The 27685-nt window shown below is 39.9% G+C and overlaps 1 pseudogene; it reads left to right on the top strand.

The window, feature by feature from the left end:
• Positions 1 to 27476, top strand: LOC114258827 (aspartokinase 1, chloroplastic-like; annotated as a pseudogene).
• The last annotated feature ends 209 nt before the right edge of the window (positions 27477 to 27685 follow it).

The following is a 27685-nucleotide window of genomic DNA, read 5'->3' as shown; positions in this document are numbered from 1 at the left end:
AAATATTTTACAGCACACCTAGAAGAATTGGATCAACTTCTGAAGGCAATTGCTCAAGTCAAAGAGTTGACTTTACACACAAAAGACTACTTAGTCTCATTTGGGGAGTGCATGTCAACAAGAATCTTTGCTGCATATTTAAATAAAATTGGTGTTAAAGCTCGCCAGGTATTTGTCTTCTGATCATTATCTAGGACTCACTGGTTTTTGAAAATCTATATTCTTCAATGGCCAATGAAATAATGAAGCAATTCCATACTGAACAATGCTGCTAGGCCTATGATTTTCGTATTATGTTAATTTGTGGTCAAACACTATGATTTTCTAATTTAGGATGTGAAAGTCCCTTCAATATCTCTTACTTTATTATTATTATTATTTTTTGAGCGATGTTTTAGTACTTGCTTAATCCCCTTATATTAAATTTGAGGTAGACTTGTATATAAGCCTGGTATTAATTGACAATTTTTGCTTGTCCTTATACGAGACAAGTTTAGTTAAACCAAAAGGGAAAAGATTATGTGTGATACAAAAATGGAAAGGGCTATGTAGGTTTTTAATATTGTGATTGGTTTTTACAACTGTAAATTGTGTTGTATTTGAATCTGTTTCTTCTCCTTGCATGTTTATTGATTTCTTGAGTTCCAATGAAGAATTATGTTGTAGATTTGTGTATTGGGATTTCGCTTGTGCATGTATGTCATTGTCTGAGCAGGCTCGATCTTCTTGATACCATATTATCAATCTATTATGCATAACATGTTACATCTAAAACTGCTGCATTCAATCTTTCAACATGAAGAATACCTAAATCTTTTATGATTAGTTGTCTGTTTGCTATGCTTTTTGGTAAGCAACAAAGGCAAGATACTGATGATTACTTCTTGTTTGTTTAATGAAAGCCATATTGGCAGCAAAGGCAATAGTCTTACCTCAATGAAGCGTCTATAATGAACCATCCTGGAAAGCTGTCCTTTTTGGTATAACAAACTCTATTGGAAGGCTGTCATTTCTAGTTACTTCCTTCCGCTAAACTTTCAGATAATTGGTTAAATAATTTCATTATTATTTAACACATGTAATATTGACATTTTTCTATTGCTTTTCCCGCTGGTTAAAATGTCTGTTGTACTTTTAAGTGCCTTGTTAATGATTTCTATGATCATGACTAATTATGACACTATCATTTTGCAGTATGATGCATTTGATATTGGTTTCATAACAACAGATGACTTCACAAATGCGGATATTCTGGAAGCAACTTATCCAGCTGTTGCAAAAAGGTTACACAGTGATTGGATTAGTGATCCTGCAATTCCTATTGTTATTGGCTACCTTGGAAAGGTCCTCCTGCCTCCAATTCCATTATAGTTTTCTACTTTGAAGGAGTCATTATCTGCCTGAGACTTGTCCATTTGAGGGATTGCAATAATGATATTCTTTAACCATTATGATTGCAGGGCTGGAGATCTTGTGCAGTGACTACATTGGGTAGGGATGGCAGTGATTTAACCGCCACAACCATTGGTAAAGCACTTGGGTTGCAAGAAATCCAGGTCAGTGTTTACACTAAATATATGTCAAAAGTACATGGACATAATTAACTAGTATGTGAGCATATGAACATGTATGGAACAGTGTGTGAAAGTGTTTTCTTGTGAGCTCAAGTTGTATGAAAATTTCTTTCAGATTCTAGAATATCCATAGTATGATGTTTCTTGACAAATAAGAGCCTATTTTTCAAACATTTCCAGGTGTGGAAGGATGTTGATGGGGTTTTGACATGTGACCCTAATATATATCCACTCGCAGAACCTGTGTCACATCTAACATTTGAAGAGGCAGCAGAGCTTGCGTATTTTGGTGCTCAGGTAATCATTTAATGGCCTTATACCTTTTATTGGACTATCAAAAAACATCATTGCTGGTATACAATTTTCTTGCACAGGTTCTTCTTGTAATTTGCTCCTGCACGGAATGTTTTATTTTTATGTTACGTTATTTTTCATGTTTGACCTGTTCTAAACTCGTTACACTGGCTGAGTTTTCAGCTGAATCTTCTTGGTAGGGGCTTTCCGAATATGGTTCCGGCTTGATAATTTGATTTAATTGTCCAAGTTCTCACCCAAAGTATGAGGAATAAACTTAACCAAAGAAAAAAAGTCTAAGGAATAAGAAAAAACTAGATGCCAATTATCTGGAAACACCCATCAGGTTTTAGTTCAAAATATATCCTCAGCATTATTCATTCCTGCTCTCTTAATCTACATCTGGTTGTATTTTATGCAACTTTAATCAAATTTAATAACTGTGGAAGTCTGCTCCTAACTTGACCATAGTTCTTTACTGGCAATAAAAATCTGGTTTTCCTTTTTTTGACCATATAAACTATAGACTTTTGATTGCCGATAACGAATTAGACTGGGTAATTACATTGTGTTTTACGAAGTGCTAGCTAGTAGCTATGAAATCTTTCTCACTGAGCATTTTATTATTCCTCTAGATTCTCAAATATTTATTTATAGTAATAGTATTTTTGAGGTTATGGGTTCAAGTCTGAAGGCAACCACTTTGTGTACTATGTCAAAGGTTAGGTGTGTACCCAATCTTTCCCCTCCCAAACACACATTAATGTGTATTAATTGGGCGTTGTTTTTTAGTAATAGTATTTTTTATTATACCAATTTGGTATAGTTGACATGTTTGTAAATCCATAATGCATCCCAAATATTTGCTGGTTGGCAGAATTTGACAAAATTGGAAGTTGCTTGATAGATTCCATTGGGTGATAAATAAAATGAGTTTGCTAGATGCATTGTTGTTGTGCTTTTACAGGTCCTGCATCCGCAGTCCATGAGGCCAGCAAGAGAATGTGATATTCCTGTTAGGGTTAAGAATTCTTACAATCCTAAGGCTCCAGGTACACTCATCACCAGAACAAGAGATATGAGTAAGGTTTGTAGCATGAAACTCTGTAGAAATGAAACTGATTATTTTATATGAAACTTTAAACAGCTTAAATTATGCACAATTACTAACTAGCATTGTCGTGAAACGGAATGTGACCATGTTGGATATTGTAAGCACTTGCATGCTTGGTCAATTTGGCTTCCTTGCCAAGGTAAATGAGCTATCTGATATATATATAGTGCATTTTGTCTTGTGGTTGCCTTCATTACTTTTCTAAGCTTTAATGATGTGCATGGTAGGTATTCTCAATCTTTGAAGATTTAGGCATATCTATAGATGCTGTAGCTACAAGTGAAGTTGGTATTTCCTTGACATTGAATCCATCAAAGCTCTGGAGTAGAGAACTGATTTAGCAGGCAAGCGTACAATATTGTGCTTATTGTATCATTAGATTTATTACTTTTCTATTTTTCATCCCCCACACCACACAGATGATCTCATTGAATGCATGGACTCATTTAATGGGTGCACATGTTGGTACTGTATGTAAAGAGTGTGATAACATGAGACCCTAAACTTCATCAAATACACCATGCACACCTTATGCTTACAATCTTTCCAGCATTGGGTATAGTTCTAAGGTTTTACTTTTGCTTCATGCTTTAACTGTGAATTTATTTCCTTATTTGGCATTTTATCTTCTTTGAACAGGAGCTTGACCATGTTGTGGAAGAACTTGAAAAAATTGCAGTTGTAAATCTCCTTTAGCACAGATCAATCATCTCTCTTATTGGGAATGTTCAAAGGTCGTCACTGATATTAGAGAAGGCACTGCAGCATATAATTCTGTTTTGAGTCCCATTGGACTTGTTTTTTGTGGTATTTTGTGTTTTGGTGAGACTCGTCTGGATTACTGTCACGACCCAAACCCGGCCCTATGGGTTTAGCACCGTAACCGGCCAGTAATTCGAGATTACCGAAGGCCTGCCTAACAGTAATCCAGTAAAACAGAGTACAGGGCCTGGCGGAAGCCAAAACAATAAATAAACAATGTCCAATGAGCTGTGACAGTCTACACATACAAGTACAATCATTCAGAACAGGGATCTAATCCCTAATAAACGGTACAGTAATAGTCTATACAGTCTATACAGTAAACAAAATAGTTACAGGGACAGACGGAGAATATTAAAACACCCCAAAGCCGAAGCTTGAACGGCTTAGAACCTCACAGTGAGGCACAGTGGTTGGCTGACAAAACAAAAGCTTGCCTGACGCTCCTAGCAGCGGTCCAGTGCCTGAACACCTACATATATATATGAGCAGTGAGCTAAAGCCCAGTGAATAACATAATGCGTAAAGAGGTTTAGGGTGAATGTCTTTTCAAAATTTAAATAGTTCATTGATTCAGTATATCGGTCAGTCAGTTTGTGGCTCATATTGATGCCGTAACAGTCATTTAGAAATCATAGTAATCGTACGTGGCACATCCGTTAGCAGTACTAGTAGCAGTGTCAGTACAGTAGCAGTAACGGTAACAATAAAGTAGCAGTAACAGTAACAGTACAGTAGCAGTAACAGTAACAGTAACAGTACAGTAGCAGTAACAGTAACAGTAACAGTACAGTAGCAGTACAGTAACAGTAACAGTGCAGTAGCAGTACAGTAACAGTAACAGTACAGTAGCAGTACAGTAACAGTAACAGTACAGTAGCAGTACAGTAACAGTAACAGTGCAGTAGCAGTACAGTAACAGTAACAGTGCAGTAGCAGTACAGTAACAGTAACAGTACAGTAGCAGTACAGTAACAGTAACAGTACAGTAACATTTTAGAAAACAGTACAGTTCTTATGGATTCAAGAGGTGTCTCGCACAGACTCTAGAGGTGGCTCACTCTGTAGCACTTAGTTCCGTGCAGCACTTTGCTCCAAGTTTCATAGATTATAACAGTCATATGTGGTACATCCAATAGCTAAACAGTACAGTAGGTCTTAACAGACCAGGTCTTAATAGACCAAACAGTGAATGATGGCCATCATATCAGTAAACAGTAGTGGTTCCAACATGGGAACCGACAGAGATCTCTGTAACAGTAACAGTAAGCAGTAGTTGCTAAGGATGCCACAATACAGTTCAGAATATAAGTCATACATTCATTCATTCAGTTAACAATAACAGTTCAGAAACAGTTCGGTTTAATTGTTCAGAAGATAATCATTTTGAACATATCTTTACACAAATGTTACTCACAGAGTTCTGGGCTATAGTAAGCTAGAGTGTCTCCTCGGAAGTCAACCCTACACAGTCAACAGATCGAACACACACTAAGCTACACAGTTGGGAAAGATAATAACTTAACCCCTAATTTGCCTTGGTGTGTTCTACATCTATATCCTCATTAAGATGCCTTAAACTAGGCCTAAGAATGCCTAGGATGGGATGAGGATGCAAAAATACACTTAGAAAACATTTTGCAAACTTTGCTGAAAATAGGAGCCTCGCTCGAGCGGGAATTTCTTCGCTCGAGCGGAAGTCCAAAATCAAAGGCTTCGCTCGAGCGGAAGTCCAAAATCAAAGGCTTCGCTCGAGCGAGGAATCCTTCGCTCGAGCGGTCTGCAAAACAGTAAAAATACTGGATGCTGAGATTTTACGCGCGATGGTCGCTTGAGCGGAGCCCTGGACAAAGGTGCTCGCTCGAGCGGGGAACCCTTCGCTCGAGCGAGGAAGCCAAATCTGGAATTTCCAGATTTGCCTCCCAAGCTCAAACCAAGCATTCAACCACTCCAAACTCGACCTCTTGGGCCCAAATTCTGGAAAACATAACTAAATTCAATGTATAACAAGTTTCAAAGCTCAATTTATGAATTCAAGCCCCAAAGGTGAGTCAATTAAAACCATATTCAAACCCATTTTCAAGAACAACATTCAAACATGCATGGATGAGTTTTAAACCAAATTAAAGCTCCAAAGCTTGCTCAAATGAGCTCATTTCTTTTCAAAACCAGATGAAAACATGGTCTATAACAACAATATGAGCATGCATGTACTAATGTCCATGTAATCAACCTCAAAATGCAACAATACTAACATGCATGCAAGAGATGAGCTTCAATCCACCATTAATGAACCAAATCATGACTTAGCTCTACAAATTAACATGAACCATGCATGAATCAACTTAAAGACAAAATCAAAAGATGAAATTCATACCTAGGTTCCTCGAATGCAAGTCTAGAGGTTCAATATAGCAATCTACACTTCAATTCCAAGCAATTCAAGCCAAATCAACAAGAACAATTCTCTCTCTCTCTCTAACTCTCCTCTCATGGTCGGCTAAGCTCAGGAGAAATGGCTGATGGAAATGTTTTGAGTCAAGGATGCAAGGCTCTAGCATCACTAGGTAGTGTGCCACTAAGGGTGGCAATATGGTAAATAAACCAAACTCTTTAATTAGCTTATTTTAATCTAATTTAATCATGCCTAATCAGTTTTCAGATAATTATACTATAAAATCACATAAATTATGTTGATCATTAAACATCAATCAATTTTGGATTCGGCCGCCGATAAGGCCTTCCATTAGCAGTTTAAACATAGAAGCATGAACAGATAGTCATACAGTCAAACAGATAGAATGCAATTTAACTAACATATACTCAATCAATTCGGTTTCCAATTTCAGTCAGTCAGTTCAGTACTTTTAATCAGTTCAATTATCAGTCAGTTATCAGTCATAATCAATTCAGTTTAATGGTAATCAATGTTTATCGGTAAACCGTCACGAGGGTTGCTACAGTCTTCCCTCCTTATAAAGAGTTTAGTCCTCTAAACTCGGATTAACATACGGCAACAGAGATAATGCCTAACATAACAGTAGCTTTTACTCTTTAAAAGGAGCATAGTCATAATCATAACAGTTTCATGACCCAATCTCAATCTTAGCAGTGCACAGAAACAGAATCATAAATCGCATACAGAGATTAGGGTCCGAATTATAATGGAGTCTTAGACCTAGTCAGGTTTTAGAGTCAGGAACAGGTTCAGATACAGAGCAGAAGCTGAGCCCTCGTGACGAGGCCTCCGCTACGGGTAACAGAGTGCAGACAAATATAAGTTCCATAAGGAACCTCCAATACCGGGCAGCTAACATATACCACATAATATTAAGAGTCACGAATACATATCAGAGGTTGACCCCTTAATCAGTATACAGCATATAGCATTTCAGAAAACAAAACTTATTTTATAACACAGAACATGAATACAGTTGCACACAACCTTACTGTAGTAGTAATCCACTACTTATATCAAGTACTTATCGGGGTTATAGATTGCACTAGCCTCATTTCATAAGTAATTTCCCCCGTTAAGTTACAGAGATTCGATTCATTCACTTCTGAGTCATTCATCTGGTCTTGTTCAATTTGTCCTTAATTCGGTAATCCATCACAGTCAGTTGTACATCACTTCCATAGCAGTAGACAGAGTTCTGAAGTAATCATTCACATACTATTCATCAGTTTCAGTCCTTACAGATTCGATCATACTATAAATCAATACGGAAACAGTCATACTGATTTCATATACTTCCAGATAGTGAGGGTTTATAATCAAAACTAGTTTGCTGTCAACAAATCCCATCAGTTCTGAAGTACGGTAATCGCCAAAACAATCATTCCCTAATCAAACAAGTTCATAGTTATGCGGTAATACCAGGTGATTAATCACATGGCAGGCACCCAGTTTTCCCATATTGGAAGCAAATCAGGTAATAGCTCTCAATAAGAGTTTTCTCAAGTCGATGAAAGTTCGACTAGGTCATTTCAGATGCAAGTTCTGTCCAATCATAATAAATAAGACTTCGAAGCACAAGCATCAAACAGAAGTTCTATTGGTTACACAAAGGGTTTCATCAACTCGCGGTTCTATCAGATCAGATCAGGTAGCAGTTCCATTCTTATCATTTCCAGGTGAGGTACAGAAGTTCATACTCCAGTCATTTCAGTACATAGTCAGTAGTTTCGCAATTAGTCTGAGTCCATTTATTGTCAATCTTACATCAGGGTCTGGTATCATTATAATTCATATCGAAGCAGTACAAGTCATATACAACGTGTTCCTCCCATTAAGTTTACAGGCAATGCAATTAGTCACATCGAGAGGTAAACATCACAGTCAGTATAGCAACTTCCAAATAAATCCTTCTTATAGGCATATGGCATACAGTAATACATTACGCGAGATTCTCGGACACATAATAGGGAGTTGCCCTATGAGGGTTCCAAATCAGTCATACAGTCACTAGAGCATAGGCTCGCAGGTCTATTCAAGCAGTCATGTCGATTTCCACAATCACGATTCACAGTCAAGAGTTCATTAGTTGGGGTCTTTATTCAAGCACACAATTCTGGAGTCATGGTCCCAACGGTTAAGTTATCAACAAATTATATACCAATCAGTCCGAGCAAAGGTACAGTCATATATGTGCACTTTCAGAGTCTACTAATATTCCCAATACGGATTCACAAGTTCAATGTACAATACAAAATAGTTTTCCCCAGATACAATAGTTAAGGTAACAAGTCATAAGTTTACCCAGTCTAGTAATATCCTTGAGCAAAGGTATGCGAACATGTACATGAGTCTAAACAGTTTTCATAGCATAGGTAATTGTTAACATAAGGCGTTACGGTGCTGTACATAGTCCGCATCAAATAGTAAATCTCGAAAGATTCATTAACCACAGTCCATACCTGACAGTCCTAATAGTATCACAAGCATGAGAACATATGTATAGGTGTGAGTCTAAAATCAATTAGCATGTGAGCATTCGTTCGCAAATTCATACGCAGTAGTTCATCTTTACAAGCTAATACGGGTTCTTAATTTCAGAAGTCCCACACACAAACAGTTCACGTATATAATTCGAGTTCAAGGGTCCGATCATTTAATGATGTCCGTCAATATATAACAGTTCAGTCCGAATCATAGCTGTACAGATTTCTCGAATTACAGTCAGTCATAAGGTGTTCCCACGTTCAACAGTTCTAGCACAGTTCAAAAGGTCATGCTTAATAGTTCACATTCAGTTATTGCCATATGATACAAGGACCTAACTCAGTAAACTCTCGTTGGTCACAAGTCCTGACAATTCTCATAGTATAGGGTTCATAATTTCAGTAATTCAGTTGGTTCAGTCAGTATTTTCACAGTCTTTATCGGATTAAGGAATGTACGATTCCCACACAAATGTTCGTATAGGCAATTACACATAATTAAGGTAATACCCGCGTCAGTCATTTCAGTGTTTCGAGCATTCTCTGGAACTAGGGTCTAGATTTAGACTCAATGTCGTTCGGTTGAGTTCGTGGGCAAGATTTAGGCAAGTGTCCTCCCTGTCCACGTCTAAAGCGAGTTTCAGACAGGCGGTGGCAACGCCCCAATGTTATTTCCCACAATCGGTACAGATAGGTATATCATTGGTCAGGGCTATTGCCCGAGGTTTTCCATTCACAGTGGTCATTTTCACTTTCTGTTACTTCCGTTTCATTCTTTCTGATTCGGTTGACGATGTTGATTTGGATATTTCAACGTTGCTACGTTGTCTCAGGCATTAATACTCTATCCAGGACATCTACATGCTTTGTTGGGTTTTAGCACGTCAAGTCAGTCAAACACATCTAGGTCACGCCCACCTTCAATTCTTTTCTATTCTTTGGTAGACAGTATCTAACATGTGGGGTGCCTATCGAAGTAGCGGGGTAAATTTTACCTCGTATTCGACCACAGTCTTATCACCTTACTCAAGTTGTTCAAACTCGGATACTTTCCTATCTTGGATGCATTGGGGGAAAGTATTTTTCGAAGAACACTTCACCTATTTTCTCAGTTTCTGAACCCAAGCCTCAGTTTTCAGTGGTTCGGTACTTCCCAGAAATTTCGGTGGTTTCAGTTTGTTGGGTTTCTGTATCAGTGTCATCAGTTCATATTCAGTTGGTTCAGGCACGTACGTCTGCCTTTATTATCTCAGATTTTCGATTAAGCCTTCAATCATTCATTCTAGCCTATTAATCCTCAGACCAGAAGATTCAGTTTCGTTCACAATCCTCGCCCTTTCCCTTGTTTACTCACAACAGGGTGATTATCAATCCAGGAGAGGTTGTTACTGATTTCACGTTTTATTTCATATCAGACGTGTGTATGCTTTCAATTCAACTCAGGTACGGTCACATGACCCTTTACTACCTCGCGTCCATAATCACATAGATTCCATATTCGGCATTAACATTCACATTACATGTTATACCACTTAACTTCTTTAAGTGTGCATATAGGTTGCGTTCATTTCACCATAGACAGTACAGTAATCATAAGCGTAGACAGTTGCATACTTAAACACATTAACACATTTATTCAAATCATGGCCACACACACTTCTCAAGTTCATGCGATGCCCTAATTACTTTTCTAGGACATCCAATAGCTCATTTGGACACGTGTGTGCAGTATAACTCGTGGTTAAGTATCGCTCTGATACCACTCTGTCACGACCCAAACCCGGCCCTATGGGTTTAGCACCGTAACCGGCCAGTAATTCGAGATTACCGAAGGCCTGCCTAACAGTAATCCAGTAAAACAGAGTACAGGGCCTGGCGGAAGCCAAAACAATAAATAAACAATGTCCAATGAGCTGTGACAGTCTACACATACAAGTACAATCATTCAGAACAGGGATCTAATCCCTAATAAACGGTACAGTAATAGTCTATACAGTCTATACAGTAAACAAAATAGTTACAGGGACAGACGGGGAATATTGAAACACCCCAAAGCCGAAGCTTGAACGGCTTAGAACCTCACAGTGAGGCACAGTGGTTGGCTGACAAAACAAAAGCTTGCCTGACGCTCCTAGCAGCGGTCCAGTGCCTGAACACCTACATATATATATGAGCAGTGAGCTAAAGCCCAGTGAATAACATAATGCGTAAAGAGGTTTAGGGTGAATGTCTTTTCAAAATTTAAATAGTTCATTGATTCAGTATATCGGTCAGTCAGTTTGTGGCTCATATTGATGCCGTAACAGTCATTTAGAAATCATAGTAATCGTACGTGGCACATCCGTTAGCAGTACTAGTAGCAGTGTCAGTACAGTAGCAGTAACGGTAACAATAAAGTAGCAGTAACAGTAACAGTACAGTAGCAGTAACAGTAACAGTAACAGTACAGTAGCAGTACAGTAACAGTAACAGTGCACTAGCAGTACAGTAACAGTAACAGTGCAGTAGCAGTACAGTAACAGTAACAGTGCAGTAGCAGTACAGTAACAGTAACAGTGCAGTAGCAGTACAGTAACAGTAACAGTACAGTAGCAGTACAGTAACAGTAACAGTACAGTAACATTTTAGAAAACAGTACAGTTCTTATGGATTCAAGAGGTGTCTCGCACAGACTCTAGAGGTGGCTCACTCTGTAGCACTTAGTTCCGTGCAGCACTTTGCTCCAAGTTTCATAGATTATAACAGTCATATGTGGTACATCCAATAGCTAAACAGTACAGTAGGTCTTAACAGACCAGGTCTTAATAGACCAAACAGTGAATGATGGCCATCATATCAGTAAACAGTAGTGGTTCCAACATGGGAACCGACAGAGATCTCTGTAACAGTAACAGTAAGCAGTAGTTGCTAAGGATGCCACAATACAGTTCAGAATATAAGTCATACATTCATTTATTCAGTTAACAATAACAGTTCAGAAACAGTTCGGTTTAATTGTTCAGAAGATAATCATTTTGAACATATCTTTACACAAATGTTACTCACAGAGTTCTGGGCTATAGTAAGCTAGAGCGTCTCCTCGGAAGTCAACCCTACACAGTCAACAGATCGAACACACACTAAGCTACACAGTTGGGAAAGATAATAACTTAACCCCTAATTTGCCTTGGTGTGTTCTACATCTATATCCTCATTAAGATGCCTTAAACTAGGCCTAAGAATGCCTAGGATGGGATGAGGATGCAAAAATACACTTAGAAAACATTTTGCAAACTTTGCTGAAAATAGGAGCCTCGCTCGAGCGGGAATTTCTTCGCTCGAGCGGAAGTCCAAAATCAAAGGCTTCGCTCGAGCGAGGAATCCTTCGCTCGAGCGGTCTGCAAAACAGTAAAAATACTGGATGCTGAGTGTAGACACCCCATTTTTGACCGACCTTAAGACTCAGACGTCGCCAATTGAGCGCTTGGTGATGTTGCATAATGTGCTTGTTCAGAAGTTTCGGAGTTGCGGCCGTGAGCCCTGCCTCCGGACTCCCGAACCCTTTTCTGTGCCTTGTCTCGGTTTGCGAACCAGACTCGGTTGTCTCTGTTTCTTTTCCTGAGGGAAGGAAGAGGTCCTGTAGACCATCTCTCAATGTCTGCAGGCTACATTTGGTGGCCGTAGGCCATTTTGCCCATTTCGGAGTCCGGTTCCCGGTTTTCGGAGCCGTCAGGCTGTGTGCCTCAGTTCGGGACCGCCTAACCATCTCCGTTTGCTCTGATTTTTGGCATACATCTTATTTTCTCCCTTTTGAGGGACACTGGGGTCTGAGAAACCCACTTCGTGGCCGAACGCCACTTTCGGTGTTTAACGGGCAGTTTCTGGGGCCCCGAACTGCGTGTTTTGGCCCCCGAACATTCGTTTTGCATCGGTTTTCATTCATTTTTGGCAGGTACCTCTGTTTTATCACCAGGAAGGTCACTGAAGGGTGGGAGGCCAGCAATTGTTGCAGCAACCAGTTATCTCTCCTCCGGAGCCTCCCGACGCCCGTTTTTCGCACTTCCGGGCTAATGTTGAATACCCTAGGGTTAGTGTTGCCAACTTTCAACCACATATCTGTGATCTACACACCTGGGAGGCTCCTAAAAACCCATGGCCGACCACTAATTTTTCTTTCCATTTTTGCCCCTCCTCTTTAACTGCAATGTTGAACACCTTGGGCCCATTTTCTCGAACTTTCAACCACATATTTGTGATGTACACACATGGGAGGCCACTAAAAAGTGGTGGCCGGCCATTAATGTTGATTGACCCTTTTGAACCCCTCTTTCCGAGCCAATGTTGAACCCCTTGGACCCATTTTCTTGGACTTTGAACCACATGGTTGTGATGAGGAGACCTAGGGGAACATCACCATGTGGTGGCCGGCCACCAAATTTGATTGAACCTTTTGACCCCTAGCCGGCCGGCTAGGGGGGGTGGCCGGCCAGCCACCTGCAGCCAAAGCAATGGGCCGGCCTGCTTCCTCACTGTGTGTGCTTTACAGCTGTCCAGCTGTTTCCCCCCAGAAAATATCCCAATTCGGGGATATTTTGTGGGGAAAGATTGCCTCCTTTTGGCCCCACCTTTACACCCATCTTCTTGTCCATATAACCAGCTGAGGTCCTTCTTGACAAGGGTTAGAAACTTTCATCTTCAAGCTTCCATAGCCAACTCCATCTTCTTCCTTCTCAATTCTTGAAAAAACCCTAAGTCCCTAACCATCATTCCTTCTACACCACCAAGCTCTACCACCACCATCTCATTTCCAGCAACAAGGAAGGATTCTTGAAGGCTAAAGAAGTTGCAAATCCATCCAAGAAGCAACAAAAGTGTTGATCTTCAAGGGTAAGTAATACTTTGACCCTTTTGACCCTTTTTCTTGATCAATATGTAAGCCATGCATGCTTTTTGTGTTGAGCTCCGGCCATAACTGAAAGTGGCCCTCTTTTGAGCTCATTTTCACTTTTCATTAAGGGCTCAACCCTGTTTGAGCCCTCCATGATGCACTTGCTTCATTGACCCTCTTGTATGTCAACATTTTGCATGCTATTTTTAGCCTATATGTAATCTGTTTTTGAGCATGTTGTAATCTGTAAATGTGCTTATTTTGGGCCCTTCTTCAACATTGTTGAAGGGCCCCTCACCATTTGGTGCCTCCATGTGTCACTTGTAGTTATATCCATTATTTGGCCCCATTTTTGCATAAATTGGTAGCCCTCTTTGCTTCTGTTTTTGGACCTTGGTCCGAACTTAAAGTAGCCTTATTTTGGCCTATAATTCATGTTTCATTAACACTTTTTTTCTGTTTGGTGAATATTTTGCATACTTCATGTTATAGCCACTTTTGAGCTTCATTTTGCATAGCATTTTTAGCATATTTGTATATTGATTTGAGGCTTGTCATATACTGTAAATATTCATATTTTTGGTCCCTCTTCAGTGTTGTAGAAGGAAATTTTTCAGTTTGGGTTTAGCTTATACTACTTGCTTCATTACCCCTATCTTGGCCCCTATTCTTGTATGCTATTTTTGCCATACCTATATTTGCTGTTTGGCCATGTTTATAACTGGAAAAGTGCTTATCTTGGGGCTGTCTAGTTTCTGTCTTTGCATTGCATGTCCATGTTGTGCATATTTAGCATGGCTATAGGCCATTTCGGGTGCTTAATGTTGCATTTCGGGACATTTCCTTGCATTTCATATCATTTCGCCTCATCCCGGGGCTGTTTTCCCCTTGTTTTGTTGCTGAAATTCCATTAGCATGCTTGCATATCATTTTTGCCATGTTGCATCACATTTCATCATTGCCTCGGTTTGCGTGCCCGTGTGCACGCATTTCGAGGCACTTCATTTTCTGCCATCGGCATCTTATGTGAGTGCGGCTGAGGCTCTCTCATGTTAGTATAAGTCCATACTTCATTTTCCATGTCATTTGCATTGCGTATGCATTGCCTCGGTTTGCGTGCCCGTGTGCACGCATTTCGAGGCACTTCATTTTCTGCCATCGGCATCTTATGTGAGTGCGGCTGAGGCTCTCTCATGTTAGTATAAGTCCATACTTCATTTTCCATGTCATTTGCAATGCGTATGCATTGCCTCGGTTTGCGTGCCCGTGTGCACGCATTTCGAGGCACTTCATTTTCTGCCATCGGCATCTTATGTGAGTGCGGCTGAGGCTCTCTCATGTTAGTATAAGTCCATACTTCATTTTCCATGTCATTTGCATTGCGTATGCATTGCCTCGGTTTGCGTGCCCGTGTGCACGCATTTCGAGGCACTTCATTTTCTGCCATCGGCATCTTATGTGAGTGCGGCTGAGGCTCTCTCATGTTAGTATAAGTCCATACTTCATTTTCCATGTCATTTGCATTGCGTATGCATTGCCTCGGTTTGCGTGCCCGTGTGCACGCATTTCGAGGCACTTCATTTTCTGCCATCGGCATCTTATGTGAGTGCGGCTGAGGCTCTCTCATGTTAGTATAAGTCCATACTTCATTTTCCATGTCATTTGCATTGCGTATGCATTGCCTCGGTTTGCGTGCCCGTGTGCACGCATTTCGAGGCACTTCATTTTCTGCCATCGGCATCTTATGTGAGTGCGGCTGAGGCTCTCTCATGTTAGTATAAGTCCATACTTCATTTTCTATGTCATTTACATTGCGTATGCATTGCCTCGGTTTGCGTGCCCGTGTGCACGCATTTCGAGGCACTTCATTTTCACCCGTCGGCATCCTATGTGAGTGTGGCTGAGGCTCACTCGTGTTGGTATAACCCCATTTGTCATTTCCATGTCATTTCATCATATTTTACCATTGCCTCGATTTGCGTGCCCGTGTGCACGCATTTCGAGGCACCTCATTTTCATAGCATTTACCATTGCCTCGGTTTGCGTGCCCGTGTACACGTATTTCGAGGCACCTCATTTTCATAGCATTTACCATTGCCTTGGTTTGGGTGCCCGTGTGCACGCATTTCGAGGCACCTCATTTTTATAGTATTTACCATTGCCTCGGTTTGCGTGCCCGTGTGCACGCATTTCGAGGCACCTCATTTTCATAGCATTTACCATTGCCTCGGTTTGCGTGCCCGTGTGCACGCATTTCGAGGCACCTCATTTTCATAGCATTTACCATTGCCTTGGTTTGCGTGCCCGTGTGCACGCACTTCGAGGCATCTCATTTTCATTGCATTTACCATTGCCTTGGTTTGCGTGCCCGTGTGCACACACTTCGAGGCATCTCATTTTCATTGCATTTATCATTGCCTCGGTTTGTGTGCCCGTGTGCACGCATTTCGAGGCACCTCATTTTCATAGCATTTACCATTGCCTCGGTTTGCGTGCCCGTGTGCACGCATTTCGAGGCACCTCATTTTCATAGCATCTACCATTGCCTTGGTTTGGGTGCCCGTGTGCACGCACTTCGAGGCATCTCATTTTCATTGCATTTACCATTGCCTCGGTTTGCGTGCCCGTGTGCACGTACTTCGAGGCATCTCGTACTTCATAGCACATATCATTGCCTCGATTTGCGTGCCCGCGTGCACGTACTTCGAGGCACATATCATTGCCTCGATTTGCGTGCCCGCGTGCACGTACTTCGAGGCACATATCATTGCCTCGGTTTGCGTGCCCGCGTGCACGTACTTCGAGACACATATCATTTTCTCGGTTTGCGTGCCTGCGTGCACACATTTCGAGACATCTCATTTCATAGCATTGTGTACGTTAGGATTATATCTTAGTTGCATTTCATGCATATCATGCATATTACATTGTGTCCGGAATAGGAGTTAGCCCGGGCACGGGAAACGAGGTACGTTTCGTACTCCGAGTGACGGAATGTGTCTCAATTCCCCAGTCACCGACACTCCGGATTATCCATGATGGAGTTAGGTTTTAGCTGTAGTTTCATGTGCATTCATCCTATATTGAGTTGTGCATTTCGACTCCTCTGTCATCATGCCTCGGTATGCGTGATTGGTGGCACGAGGATCGAGACATGCATATATTTGTGCAAATACATTGCTATGCCCCTTTCCTGCTCTCTGTTACAGCAAAATCAGGAATCATGAACTTTCCGGGACTTGGCACGCTTTTCAAGAACAACAGATGTAAACAGAGGCTAATTGGGGCATTCCGGTGGATTTCCGCGCAAGACAATCCGGACATGCATCATCCACCAGAAGCAAGACAGTCCCTGGCTTGTACGCCAGTTTTATTTGCTTTCTTAGTTAATTCTTTAACTAATTAGAATTCTGTAATATTTTGGACTGTAATATTCTTTTATTTTGGGGACTGTAATATTTGGACTGTATTATTTATTCGGACCCTCCGAGCGAGGGCACAACTGTAATAAGTGTGGGTGAGTGTGATGTATGTCTTCCAACCCCACGTCTTTCTCCCTTTTATTTATCCGCTTTTGATGGTTAGATTAGGGCATATTTTAATTAGCATACAGTATGACAGCATGTTTACATCATTCATCTATATTGCATGCATCGGGCTCGGCGCATCATACTAACTGCATTGTACTTTCAATACCAAGTTGAATACATGTTAGTTGTAGCATTTCATATGCCATCTTAGAATAGCCGAGCCTACTATAGTTGCATTTTGCATGTGTTGCATTAGGCATTTCTGTACACTTAGGATCATGCATGATTTCTAATATAGTTTCTATTTTGGCTTGGAGTACTCGGTGAGTTTTATGCTTTAGCATCCTTGCATGTGTGTGAGTGAATGCCATGATAGCATGCTTACCATGAGGCTATGTGCTTATCTGATATATCTGCCTGAATGCCTGTGGGTGAAGGTTGGGTTATCTGAATTGGAATGAATCATCAAAATGTTTCAAGCCTACCTGCGGGTAGCAAACCCTTTTCAAAAACAAACAAGAAGTGTTTTGTTCCAATCTAGGCGACCTAGTCTATACTTATATGCTGTGAGCATCACATAGTAATCTAGGCTAATAACCGGAATAAGAACTCACAATGTTTTCAAAAATTGATATCATGGTTAGTAGAGGCCGGTCTATGACCGGGCGAGCGGGGGTGCTCACGAAGTGACCTTCCCCAATCGTACCCAAGTTCCCGAGCCGAGGCAACTTTGGTGATGACGGACACGTGGCCTTTTGGCACCGAGTCAGGGTTTCCTAAATTTCCCAAAATAAAATATTTAGGTGGCGACTCTGTATCTGGCAAAGCAGTCCATGTTTGGCACTTCTTTCAAAAATCAGTTTTCCTAAAACGATTTGCCGGATTTGGACTCTTTGGTTCAGATTTAGAACCGTGACTACGAAAAGTCGAGTCCGAGCTGTAGCGAAGTCCCCCGCGGGCTTGTTACACTGAGATTTTACGCGCGATGGTCGCTCGAGCGGAGCCCTGGACAAAGGTGCTCGCTCGAGCGGGGAACCCTTCGCTCGAGCGAGGAAGCCAAATCTGGAATTTCCAGATTTGCCTCCCAAGCTCAAACCAAGCATTCAACCACTCCAAACTCGACCTCTTGGGCCCAAATTCTGGAAAACATAACTAAATTCAATGTATAACAAGTTTCAAAGCTCAATTTATGAATTCAAGCCCCAAAGGTGAGTCAATTAAAACCATATTCAAACCCATTTTCAAGAACAACATTCAAACATGCATGGATGAGTTTTAAACCAAATTAAAGCTCCAAAGCTTGCTCAAATGAGCTCATTTCTTTTCAAAACCAGATGAAAACATGGTCTATAACAACAATATGAGCATGCATGTACTAATGTCCATGTAATCAACCTCAAAATGCAACAATACTAACATGCATGCAAGAGATGAGCTTCAATCCACCATTAATGAACCAAATCATGACTTAGCTCTACAAATTAACATGAACCATGCATGAATCAACTTAAAGACAAAATCAAAAGATGAAATTCATACCTAGGTTCCTCGAATGCAAGTCTAGAGGTTCAATATAGCAATCTACACTTCAATTCCAAGCAATTCAAGCCAAATCAACAAGAACAATTCTCTCTCTCTCTCTAACTCTCCTCTCATGGTCGGCTAAGCTCAGGAGAAATGGCTGATGGAAATGTTTTGAGTCAAGGATGCAAGGCTCTAGCATCACTAGGTAGTGTGCCACTAAGGGTGGCAATATGGTAAATAAACCAAACTCTTTAATTAGCTTATTTTAATCTAATTTAATCATGCCTAATCAGTTTTCAGATAATTATACTATAAAATCACATAAATTATGTTGATCATTAAACATCAATCAATTTTGGATTCGGCCGCCGATAAGGCCTTCCATTAGCAGTTTAAACATAGAAGCATGAACAGATAGTCATACAGTCAAACAGATAGAATGCAATTTAACTAACATATACTCAATCAATTCGGTTTCCAATTTCAGTCAGTCAGTTCAGTACTTTTAATCAGTTCAATTATCAGTCAGTTATCAGTCATAATCAATTCAGTTTAATGGTAATCAATGTTTATCGGTAAACCGTCACGAGGGTTGTTACAGTCTTCCCTCCTTATAAAGAGTTTAGTCCTCTAAACTCGGATTAACATACGGCAACAGAGATAATGCCTAACATAACAGTAGCTTTTACTCTTTAAAAGGAGCATAGTCATAATCATAACAGTTTCATGACCCAATCTCAATCTTAGCAGTGCACAGAAACAGAATCATAAATCGCATACAGAGATTAGGGTCCGAATTATAATGGAGTCTTAGACCTAGTCAGGTTTTAGAGTCAGGAACAGGTTCAGATACAGAGCAGAAGCTGAGCCCTCGTGACGAGGCCTCCGCTACGGGTAACAGAGTGCAGACAAATATAAGTTCCATAAGGAACCTCCAATACCGGGCAGCTAACATATACCACATAATATTAAGAGTCACGAATACATATCAGAGGTTGACCCCTTAATCAGTATACAGCATATAGCATTTCAGAAAACAAAACTTATTTTATAACACAGAACATGAATACAGTTGCACACAACCTTACTGTAGTAGTAATCCACTACTTATATCAAGTACTTATCGGGGTTATAGATTGCACTAGCCTCATTTCATAAGTAATTTCCCCCGTTAAGTTACAGAGATTCGATTCATTCACTTCTGAGTCATTCATCTGGTCTTGTTCAATTTGTCCTTAATTCGGTAATCCATCACAGTCAGTTGTACATCACTTCCATAGCAGTAGACAGAGTTCTGAAGTAATCATTCACATACTATTCATCAGTTTCAGTCCTTACAGATTCGATCATACTATAAATCAATACGGAAACAGTCATACTGATTTCATATACTTCCAGATAGTGAGGGTTTATAATCAAAACTAGTTTGCTGTCAACAAATCCCATCAGTTCTGAAGTACGGTAATCGCCAAAACAATCATTCCCTAATCAAACAAGTTCATAGTTATGCGGTAATACCAGGTGATTAATCACATGGCAGGCACCCAGTTTTCCCATATTGGAAGCAAATCAGGTAATAGCTCTCAATAAGAGTTTTCTCAAGTCGATGAAAGTTCGACTAGGTCATTTCAGATGCAAGTTCTGTCCAATCATAATAAATAAGACTTCGAAGCACAAGCATCAAACAGAAGTTCTATTGGTTACACAAAGGGTTTCATCAACTCGCGGTTCTATCAGATCAGATCAGGTAGCAGTTCCATTCTTATCATTTCCAGGTGAGGTACAGAAGTTCATACTCCAGTCATTTCAGTACATAGTCAGTAGTTTCGCAATTAGTCTGAGTCCATTTATTGTCAATCTTACATCAGGGTCTGGTATCATTATAATTCATATCGAAGCAGTACAAGTCATATACAACGTGTTCCTCCCATTAAGTTTACAGGCAATGCAATTAGTCACATCGAGAGGTAAACATCACAGTCAGTATAGCAACTTCCAAATAAATCCTTCTTATAGGCATATGGCATACAGTAATACATTACGCGAGATTCTCGGACACATAATAGGGAGTTGCCTTATGAGGGTTCCAAATCAGTCATACAGTCACTAGAGCATAGGCTCGCAGGTCTATTCAAGCAGTCATGTCGATTTCCACAATCACGATTCACAGTCAAGAGTTCATTAGTTGGGGTCTTTATTCAAGCACACAATTCTGGAGTCATGGTCCCAACGGTTAAGTTATCAACAAATTATATACCAATCAGTCCGAGCAAAGGTACAGTCATATATGTGCACTTTCAGAGTCTACTAATATTCCCAATACGGATTCACAAGTTCAATGTACAATACAAAATAGTTTTCCCCAGATACAATAGTTAAGGTAACAAGTCATAAGTTTACCCAGTCTAGTAATATCCTTGAGCAAAGGTATGCGAACATGTACATGAGTCTAAACAGTTTTCATAGCATAGGTAATTGTTAACATAAGGCGTTACGGTGCTGTACATAGTCCGCATCAAATAGTAAATCTCGAAAGATTCATTAACCACAGTCCATACCTGACAGTCCTAATAGTATCACAAGCATGAGAACATATGTATAGGTGTGAGTCTAAAATCAATTAGCATGTGAGCATTCGTTCGCAAATTCATACGCAGTAGTTCATCTTTACAAGCTAATACGGGTTCTTAATTTCAGAAGTCCCACACACAAACAGTTCACGTATATAATTCGAGTTCAAGGGTCCGATCATTTAATGATGTCCGTCAATATATAACAGTTCAGTCCGAATCATAGCTGTACAGATTTCTCGAATTACAGTCAGTCATAAGGTGTTCCCACGTTCAACAGTTCTAGCACAGTTCAAAAGGTCATGCTTAATAGTTCACATTCAGTTATTGCCATATGATACAAGGACCTAACTCAGTAAACTCTCGTTGGTCACAAGTCCTGACAATTCTCATAGTATAGGGTTCATAATTTCAGTAATTCAGTTGGTTCAGTCAGTATTTTCACAGTCTTTATCGGATTAAGGAATGTACGATTCCCACACAAATGTTCGTATAGGCAATTACACATAATTAAGGTAATACCCGCGTCAGTCATTTCAGTGTTTCGAGCATTCTCTGGAACTAGGGTCTAGATTTAGACTCAATGTCGTTCGGTTGAGTTCGTGGGCAAGATTTAGGCAAGTGTCCTCCCTGTCCACGTCTAAAGCGAGTTTCAGACAGGCGGTGGCAACGCCCCAATGTTATTTCCCACAATCGGTACAGATAGGTATATCATTGGTCAGGGCTATTGCCCGAGGTTTTCCATTCACAGTGGTCATTTTCACTTTCTGTTACTTCCGTTTCATTCTTTCTGATTCGGTTGACGATGTTGATTTGGATATTTCAACGTTGCTACGTTGTCTCAGGCATTAATACTCTATCCAGGACATCTACATGCTTTGTTGGGTTTTAGCACGTCAAGTCAGTCAAACACATCTAGGTCACGCCCACCTTCAATTCTTTTCTATTCTTTGGTAGACAGTATCTAACATGTGGGGTGCCTATCGAAGTAGCGGGGTAAATTTTACCTCGTATTCGACCACAGTCTTATCACCTTACTCAAGTTGTTCAAACTCGGATACTTTCCTATCTTGGATGCATTGGGGGAAAGTATTTTTCGAAGAACACTTCACCTATTTTCTCAGTTTCTGAACCCAAGCCTCAGTTTTCAGTGGTTCGGTACTTCCCAGAAATTTCGGTGGTTTCAGTTTGTTGGGTTTCTGTATCAGTGTCATCAGTTCATATTCAGTTGGTTCAGGCACGTACGTCTGCCTTTATTATCTCAGATTTTCGATTAAGCCTTCAATCATTCATTCTAGCCTATTAATCCTCAGACCAGAAGATTCAGTTTCGTTCACAATCCTCGCCCTTTCCCTTGTTTACTCACAACAGGGTGATTATCAATCCAGGAGAGGTTGTTACTGATTTCACGTTTTATTTCATATCAGACGTGTGTATGCTTTCAATTCAACTCAGGTACGGTCACATGACCCTTTACTACCTCGCGTCCATAATCACATAGATTCCATATTCGGCATTAACATTCACATTACATGTTATACCACTTAACTTCTTTAAGTGTGCATATAGGTTGCGTTCATTTCACCATAGACAGTACAGTAATCATAAGCGTAGACAGTTGCATACTTAAACACATTAACACATTTATTCAAATCATGGCCACACACACTTCTCAAGTTCATGCGATGCCCTAATTACTTTTCTAGGACATCCAATAGCTCATTTGGACACGTGTGTGCAGTATAACTCGTGGTTAAGTATCGCTCTGATACCACTCTGTCACGACCCAAACCCGGCCCTATGGGTTTAGCACCGTAACCGGCCAGTAATTCGAGATTACCGAAGGCCTGCCTAACAGTAATCCAGTAAAACAGAGTACAGGGCCTGGCGGAAGCCAAAACAATAAATAAACAATGTCCAATGAGCTGTGACAGTCTACACATACAAGTACAATCATTCAGAACAGGGATCTAATCCCTAATAAACGGTACAGTAATAGTCTATACAGTCTATACAGTAAACAAAATAGTTACAGGGACAGACGGGGAATATTGAAACACCCCAAAGCCGAAGCTTGAACGGCTTAGAACCTCACAGTGAGGCACAGTGGTTGGCTGACAAAACAAAAGCTTGCCTGACGCTCCTAGCAGCGGTCCAGTGCCTGAACACCTACATATATATATGAGCAGTGAGCTAAAGCCCAGTGAATAACATAATGCGTAAAGAGGTTTAGGGTGAATGTCTTTTCAAAATTTAAATAGTTCATTGATTCAGTATATCGGTCAGTCAGTTTGTGGCTCATATTGATGCCGTAACAGTCATTTAGAAATCATAGTAATCGTACGTGGCACATCCGTTAGCAGTACTAGTAGCAGTGTCAGTACAGTAGCAGTAACGGTAACAATAAAGTAGCAGTAACAGTAACAGTACAGTAGCAGTACAGTAACAGTAACAGTGCAGTAGCAGTACAGTAACAGTAACAGTACAGTAGCAGTACAATAACAGTAACAGTGCAGTAGCAGTACAGTAACAGTAACAGTACAGTAGCAGTACAGTAACAGTAACAGTACAGTAGCAGTACAGTAACAGTAACAGTGCAGTAGCAGTACAGTAACAGTAACAGTGCAGTAGCAGTACAGTAACAGTAACAGTACAGTAGCAGTACAGTAACAGTAACAGTACAGTAACATTTTAGAAAACAGTACAGTTCTTATGGATTCAAGAGGTGTCTCGCACAGACTCTAGAGGTGGCTCACTCTGTAGCACTTAGTTCCGTGCAGCACTTTGCTCCAAGTTTCATAGATTATAACAGTCATATGTGGTACATCCAATAGCTAAACAGTACAGTAGGTCTTAACAGACCAGGTCTTAATAGACCAAACAGTGAATGATGGCCATCATATCAGTAAACAGTAGTGGTTCCAACATGGGAACCGACAGAGATCTCTGTAACAGTAACAGTAAGCAGTAGTTGCTAAGGATGCCACAATACAGTTCAGAATATAAGTCATACATTCATTCATTCAGTTAACAATAACAATTCAGAAACAGTTCGGTTTAATTGTTCAGAAGATAATCATTTTGAACATATCTTTACACAAATGTTACTCACAGAGTTCTGGGCTATAGTAAGCTAGAGCGTCTCCTCGGAAGTCAACCCTACACAGTCAACAGATCGAACACACACTAAGCTACACAGTTGGGAAAGATAATAACTTAACCCCTAATTTGCCTTGGTGTGTTCTACATCTATATCCTCATTAAGATGCCTTAAACTAGGCCTAAGAATGCCTAGGATGGGATGAGGATGCAAAAATACACTTAGAAAACATTTTGCAAACTTTGCTGAAAATAGGAGCCTCGCTCGAGCGGGAATTTCTTCGCTCGAGCGGAAGTCCAAAATCAAAGGCTTCGCTCGAGCGAGGAATCCTTCGCTCGAGCGGTCTGCAAAACAGTAAAAATACTGGATGCTGAGATTTTACGCGCGATGGTCGCTCGATGGTCGCTCGAACGGAGCCCTGGACAAAGGTGCTCGCTCGAGCGGGGAACCCTTCGCTCGAGCGAGGAAGCCAAATCTGGAATTTCCAGATTTGCCTCCCAAGCTCAAACCAAGCATTCAACCACTCCAAACTCGACCTCTTGGGCCCAAATTCTGGAAAACATAACTAAATTCAATGTATAACAAGTTTCAAAGCTCAATTTATGAATTCAAGCCCCAAAGGTGAGTCAATTAAAACCATATTCAAACCCATTTTCAAGAACAACATTCAAACATGCATGGATGAGTTTTAAACCAAATTAAAGCTCCAAAGCTTGCTCAAATGAGCTCATTTCTTTTCAAAACCAGATGAAAACATGGTCTATAACAACAATATGAGCATGCATGTACTAATGTCCATGTAATCAACCTCAAAATGCAACAATACTAACATGCATGCAAGAGATGAGCTTCAATCCACCATTAATGAACCAAATCATGACTTAGCTCTACAAATTAACATGAACCATGCATGAATCAACTTAAAGACAAAATTAAAAGATGAAATTCATACCTAGGTTCCTCGAATGCAAGTCTAGAGGTTCAATATAGCAATCTACACTTCAATTCCAAGCAATTCAAGCCAAATCAACAAGAACAATTCTCTCTCTCTCTAACTCTCCTCTCATGGTCGGCTAAGCTCAGGAGAAATGGCTGATGGAAATGTTTTGAGTCAAGGATGCAAGGCTCTAGCATCACTAGGTAGTGTGCCACTAAGGGTGGCAATATGGTAAATAAACCAAACTCTTTAATTAGCTTATTTTAATCTAATTTAATCATGCCTAATCAGTTTTCAGATAATTATACTATAAAATCACATAAATTATGTTGATCATTAAACATCAATCAATTTTGGATTCGGCCGCCGATAAGGCCTTCCATTAGCAGTTTAAACATAGAAGCATGAACAGATAGTCATACAGTCAAACAGATAGAATGCAATTTAACTAACATATACTCAATCAATTCGGTTTCCAATTTCAGTCAGTCAGTTCAGTACTTTTAATCAGTTCAATTATCAGTCAGTTATCAGTCATAATCAATTCAGTTTAACGGTAATCAATGTTTATCGGTAAACCGTCACGAGGGTTGTTACAATTACTCTTTTCTCATAAGTAATTTTTCTCCTTGTTCTTTGCTTTTCTTAATTTTCTTTTTATTTTTTTTATACAATAATGCATGTTGATCTTCCTAATGTAAGATTTTAGGATCTATATACTAGAAATCAAAATACTATGAATATAATTAATTACTAAAATATAACCTTAAATACATACCGTTTGATTCCATGATTGTCTTGAGTTTTACTTCTTTGAAAGAAGATGGTATTCACAATCGGAAAACCTTAGCACCAGCTCTTCCCCTCCTTCTCCTAATCTTTTTTGTTGTCTTTCAATGGGGCTGACAACCCTTTGATCTACATATATATAGATATATGTAAACCCTAATAAGGATAGGAGAGGGGACTGGGCCTAAATAAAACAATTACTGGGCCCTCCCATTAAGGAACCCAAATAACTTAAAACAGGCTTTACACCTCCATATCATATATCCACATATAAAATAATATATACACTAAGATGACCATGGCCCAAACTTTATGGATCACAATAATAATTTTGGGCTCATACCAGTCAATCTATCTGAATCACGTTCAACCCGTTTTTCACAAACCAAACAAAATATAGTCAATGACAGCCTAATTAAGAATAAATTCTTACACCTAAACCCCATATTTCTAACATATTTTTGGATAAAGAAAGGTATTTTATAGCTTGGATTTGTAACTGTCAACTTTGGGTGTGATTATATGAAATTTTACTAAAGAACAATTTGTGCTGTGGTTTGCTAATACACTTCTAGATCAGAATTTTTTACCCAAGTTGGTTAATTTACCTGTTGAATTTCTGAAAACACTCTCTTGACCCTTTTCTGGGGAAACTCCAAAGAAAATGTATTCAACCATCATCTGGCTTCTCATTTGCTTATAACTATTTGGTTCTGGTACCAATTCTTGTTTCTTGGGTGCATTTTCTGGTAGGCTTTTTGTGTTCTTCGTGCCAATGGGGTCAATGTTCAGATGATATCTCAAGGTGCATCCAAGGTATGTAGACATAATAACTATCTATCCTGTTCTCTTGCATGTATTTTTTCGTGTGAGGCGTAATTTAGTTTTCAGAACCTAAGAATAGGTCTTAAGCACCATGACCTTTAGGCATATGTTCAGTGATCCAAGACCTAGAACTACTTATTTCTTAAGTACTGAGGCAAGAAGTATGAACCATCTAATTTGAAGAGATTGGACAGCTTTCACTATACACACAAACGAATCCAAATATATAAGAAACACAAACAAGCACACCATTCCATTGAAGTTGAGTGTGCAAAACAGATTATCAAGAATTGTGTTTTGTTCTCATCTGGTAACTCTAGGTTGGACCGATTCTATTGTTGTATTTGCAAACATGCAATCACTGAATGTTGTTTTAATGGCCTGAGTCTGTGGAAGATAATTTTCAACACGTTTTTATTTCATCATCTGTTTAAGACATCTGTTTTTATTTGTTGTTGTTGTTGTTGTTGCCAACTAGGTTAACATCTTACTGATAGTACATGATAGTGAAGCAGAACAATGTGTGAGGGCTCTCCACTCTACTTGTTTCGGGAGTGATATCTCCGAAGTAGATCGGGAATGTGGATCTCAGAATGGTTCTGTCTCAATTTTGCAAAATGGATGTCGACTGGTTTCTGGACCGTGATCAGACATAATTGTTGTCTTTCAAGATATGGTTACATTTTAAACCTGGGAGTTCACTATTACCGTAGTTTAAGCTGTAGTATGGGAACTATTCATGGATCTCAGACATATTTAATGTCTTGCAACGTCTAGATCAAAGTTTTTTTTTGGGGGGGGGGTTAAGCAACTGGATATATGTTATTCCAAATAGTTTGTTATTTATTTATTTAT

This window comes from Camellia sinensis, chromosome 9 (genome assembly GCF_055761805.1).
Source record: "Camellia sinensis isolate YWXY chromosome 9, ASM5576180v1, whole genome shotgun sequence".
Lineage (NCBI taxonomy): Eukaryota > Viridiplantae > Streptophyta > Magnoliopsida > Ericales > Theaceae > Camellia > Camellia sinensis.
This window is presented reverse-complemented; position numbering and strand designations above follow the sequence as displayed.